The sequence below is a fragment of the Triticum dicoccoides genome, chromosome 7B (assembly GCF_002162155.2).
Source record: "Triticum dicoccoides isolate Atlit2015 ecotype Zavitan chromosome 7B, WEW_v2.0, whole genome shotgun sequence".
Lineage (NCBI taxonomy): Eukaryota > Viridiplantae > Streptophyta > Magnoliopsida > Poales > Poaceae > Triticum > Triticum dicoccoides.
The window spans coordinates 774,142,592-774,147,505 of NC_041393.1; positions in this window are offsets into that span (position 1 = coordinate 774,142,592).

The following is a 4,914-nucleotide window of genomic DNA, read 5'->3' on the forward strand; positions in this document are numbered from 1 at the left end:
AAAGGACGGGCGCAGAGAAAAAGTTAGCGATCGAGTATATCCAGATCGCATTTTTAGAAAAACGACTAATCCTCGTTTTTCCATATACCCGAAATCCTGGATTATGGAAAACCAGATTTTCTATATTCACGGATTAGATAGAGTTGCCAAACAGGATTTTAGTTTGTTACATCGTTTTCCTGATTTGTGGAGAACCAGTTCTCTACGTATCACGTATCCAAACAACGCCACCGAACGACTCGTTCGGCCTGGGAGTGTCCCAGACCAATGCGATCAGGAAAACAATGAGGTTACAACACAAAAATGTACAAATAACTGTTATGAGGTTTAATGAATAATTTCTCGGTGGATGACTCTTTGGATATTACTAAATCCAATGGCTTACAAATTATGTAAATACCCATGCAAATGTTTTAATCCGAGCACCTGATATCTGGAAAAATTTAATACCAATAACTTCCAGTCTCTGAAATTTTTCGCTTTTGTTCTCTCGCAAAGGAGCCAGAGAGCAACACAAGTAATTATGGCATGTGCAAAGCTCATATGGCTAATGATATTTTGATTTTTCTGTAAGTGTCCTTTTGGAAAAAAAGCAAACGGAACAAGGACATGGAATAGCCTGGAGACTCGCAACAATCGTGCGGCATTGAGGAAAACCAGGCCCGACCAAGCAACCTGCTGAGCTACCTTTGAGGCCGTCCTATTGTCATCTTGAGCCTTTTAGAAGTGGTGCACATCGCTTTGCTCTTCTGGGCATGAGTGCATCCTTTGGCTGGACATCCCGCGTCGACAACCTCCTCACCAAATTTACCATGTCTGTGTGGAAACATAATGGTGTGGGCCATGAGCTTCTTCTCCATATATACACCAAAACGTGTAATGCAGGCATCATGGGCGAGGTACAAAGGGAGTGGTGTTTTACTATTGTCATTTATGTAGCCTTGGAGGAACGGCAATTTCTCCTTCCAGTCACCGCAGTCATGCTCCATGGCACCAATCAAGGTCAATCGCTTGGTTTCACAGTTTCTTATGCCATGGCAGTGGGCAATGGTTATACAGTTCTTGGCTAGCTTAATCTCGGTCGCTCCTGATCCTACCAGTAATGGTGTGGTGCAAGGAGCGTCTGGATCACGCAGAGAACAGAGTGTCGGCCAAAAGCTCATAGTATTTGAAGTTTCTTGTCCAGCCATTCAGATTTTTTAATGTGTCAGATACGTCGTTTGATGGGTTCCTCGATGTCTCAATCAACATACCAGCCGATATTCACAACATTTTTTCGGAGCTAGAAAAAAGTGGTAAGTGAAGTTTTAAACAAAATTTGTCTGAACGGAAATTCAACACAATAAAAAATTGTATGTACGCATAATAAACTCGCTAATAAAAATTGTAAGTAACACAAAAAAGGGAGATGCAAGCCATCTGAAATACTAATCTTACAAACCAAAAAGTACAGACCACAACTATGAGTTGTAATGAGTACTATCATGGCAATCTATTCTTTGGATTTTAATAAATGCACGTGGCACAATGATTTCATAAATATTCATGCCTATGTTTTAAGCCGAGGACCTCACATCCCGAATTTTTCAATACTGATAATATTTAGGTCTCTAAAACTTTTCGCTTTTTTCTCTAGCAAACGAGAAAGAGAACAAGAAAATTATTTATGGTTGGTAGGTTTTGCTGCTCTCGTGACATGTTTCTCGTGTGAAAAGATCATATGGCTAATGATATTTTCATTTTTCCTTGTGTAGCCTTCTAGAAGAAATGCAAATACAATGAGGCCATAGGACATCCTGAAGTCCCACCCAGCGCGGAAGGTAACAGAGAAAATTAGGTCGGGTCAAACAACCCGTTTGAGCTACCTTGTCACCACTTTTCCACCTACCACCAGAGTGCAAGCCTATATGATGCCATCCTATTAGAATCCAACACCTTCAGAGGTGGTGCACTACGCTTTGGTCTTCTGGCCACGAGTGTCTCCTTCGCCAGAGATCCCAAGTTGACAACCTCTCCACTAGATGTAATGTGATCATGTGTAGCAACAATGGTGTGGACCATGAGCTTCATCTCACCATACCACAATATCTTGTGCAAGCGTTATGGCAAGGAACCATGTGGTTGAAAGGAGTGGTGTTTTACCGCCATCGTTTAAAAAACCTCAGAGCATTGACCATTTCACCTTCCAGTCTACGCAGTCATGCTCCATGGAACCAATTGGGTTCAACCTATTATCTATGCCATCTTTGACTCACTCCCAATGGGCGCTGCATGTGTAGATCCTCATGGGCCTGATCAGCTTTTCTTCTAATCCTCCCAAAATTATAGGACATGTTGAGTAATTAAATCATATATCATGTCATGTATCATGTTGATCGTGGTTGTTGTGTGGTAATTTATAGGAAATAATTGAGATTGATGAAATGTGTTAGCTTCCTGAAAGTTCGATGCGGACTATTTCCACTGGTGGAAAAACAGGCTTCCGTCCAGCCCCATAAGTCGCGAAGCTGTAGGAACCGCGACTAATGGGACCTTTAGTCGCGGTTCTGGAGGTGAACCGCGACCAAAGGCCTGGGCCCAGGGCGCTCGGTGGCCAGCTGGCGCACGTGAGGGTCTTTAGTCGCGGTTGGCCAGGACAACCGCGACTAAAGGCCTTCGGGCACCTTTAGTCACGGTTTGCCAGGCCAACCGCAACTAAAGCCCCTCCCCTATATATACCCATCCAGCAGCCAACACTTAGCCATTTGGAGCCATTCTCTTCACAAGTGGGTGTAGGTTTGCTTTTGGTTCCTCTTATGCACATAAGGTGTTTGATGAAATGCCCCAAGAGCATGAAACAAACATGACATGAAGTGTTGGAGCCACACTCCTCGATCGCGGTTAGCAACTTGATGAACCTTTGATGTGTCATTGATAAAATATGCATGTGTGCAGTTCATTGTTTAATTTATATTGTTTGTAGCTAGTTAGTTTAACAAATGCATGATGGTTAATTATATATTTTATATTATAATAATGCAGATGAATCGGCAATGGATGTACGGTAACCGACTCTCCGGCGAGTTCACTACGGGTTTGAAAGATTTCCTCGTAGTGGCTAATGCGAACAAGCAGGGGGGTTTTGTTATCTTGTCCATGTGTTATCTGTAAGAATCAGAAGGGTTACTCTTCCTCAAGAGATGTTCACATGCATCTGCTTCGGCACGGTTTCATGCCAAGCTATAATTGTTGGACCAAGCATGGAGAAAGAGGGGTTATAATGGAAGAAGATGAAGAAGGGGATGATTTCATCGATGAAAGCTATCTTGCTCATTTCGGTGATACTTTCATGGAGGATGCTGAAGGTGAAGGGGAAGGTGAAGAAGAGGCACGTGATGATCCCGTTGATGATCTTGGTCGGACCATTGCTGATGCACGGAGACGCTGCGAAACTGAAAAGGAGAGGGAGAATTTGGATCGCATGTTAGAGGATCACAGAAAGGCGCTGTACCCCGGATGCGATGATGGTCTGAAAAAGCTGGGCTGCACACTGGATTTGCTGAAATGGAAGGCAGAGGCAGGTGTAGCTGACTCGGCATTTGAAAACTTGCTGAAAATGTTGAAGAATATGTTTCCAAAGGATAACGAGTTGCCCGCCAGTACGTACGAAGCAAAGAAGGTTGCCTGCCCTCTAGGTTTAGAGGTTCTGAAGATACATGCATGCATCAACGACTGCATCCTCTACCGCGGTGAATACGAGAATTTGAATGAATGCCCGGTATGCACTGCATTGCGTTATAAGATCAGAGGCGATGACCCTGGTGACGATGTTGAGGGCCAGAAACCCAGGAAGAGGGTTCCCGCCAAGGTGATGTGGTATGCTCCTATAATACCACGGTTGAAACGTCTGTTCAGGAACAAAGAGCATGCCAAGTTGTTGCGATGGCACAAAGAGGACCGTAAGTCGGACGGGGAGTTGAGACACACCGCAGATGGAACGCAATGGAGAAAGATCGACAGATGGTTCAAAGATTTTGCAGCTGACGCAAGGAACATAAGATTTGCTCTAAGTACGGATGGCATGAATCCTTTTGGCGAGCAGAGCTCCAGCCATAGCACCTGGTCCGTGACTCTATGCATCTACAACCTTCCTCCTTGGTTGTGCATGAAGCGGAAGTTCATTATGATGCCAGTGCTCATCCAAGGTCCGAAGCAACCCGGCAACGACATCGATGTGTACCTAAGGCCATTAGTTGATGAACTTTTACAGCTGTGGGGTGGTGTCCGTGTGTGGGATGAGCACAAACAAGAGGAATTTGACCTACGAGCGTTGCTTTTCGTAACCATCAACGATTGGCCTGCTCTTAGTAACCTTTCGGGACTGTCAAATAAGGGATACAATGCATGCACGCACTGCTTACATGAGACTGAAAGTGTACATTTGCCAAATTGTAAGAAGAACGTGTACCTTGGGCATCGTCGATTTCTTCCGAAAATTCATCCAGTAAGAAAGAAAGGCAAGCATTACAACGGCAAGGCAGATCACCGGCCGAAGCCTGCGGAACGCACAGGTGCTGAGGTATTTGATATGGTCAAGGATTTGAAAGTCATCTTTGGAAAGGGTCCTGGCGGACAATCAGTTCCGAAGGGAGCTGACGGGCACGCAGCCATGTGGAAGAAGAAATCTATATTCTGGGAGCTAGAATATTGGAAAGTCCTAGATGTCCGCTCTGCAATCGACGTGATGCACGTTACGAAGAATATTTGCGTGAACCTCCTAAGCTTCTTGGGCGTGTATGGGAAGACAAATGATACAAAGGAAGCACGGCAGGACCAGCAACGTTTGAAAGACCCTGATGACCGGCATCCGGAATGGTTTCAAGGTCGTGCCAGCTACGCTCTGACCAAAGAAGAGAAGGTCATCTTTTTTGAATG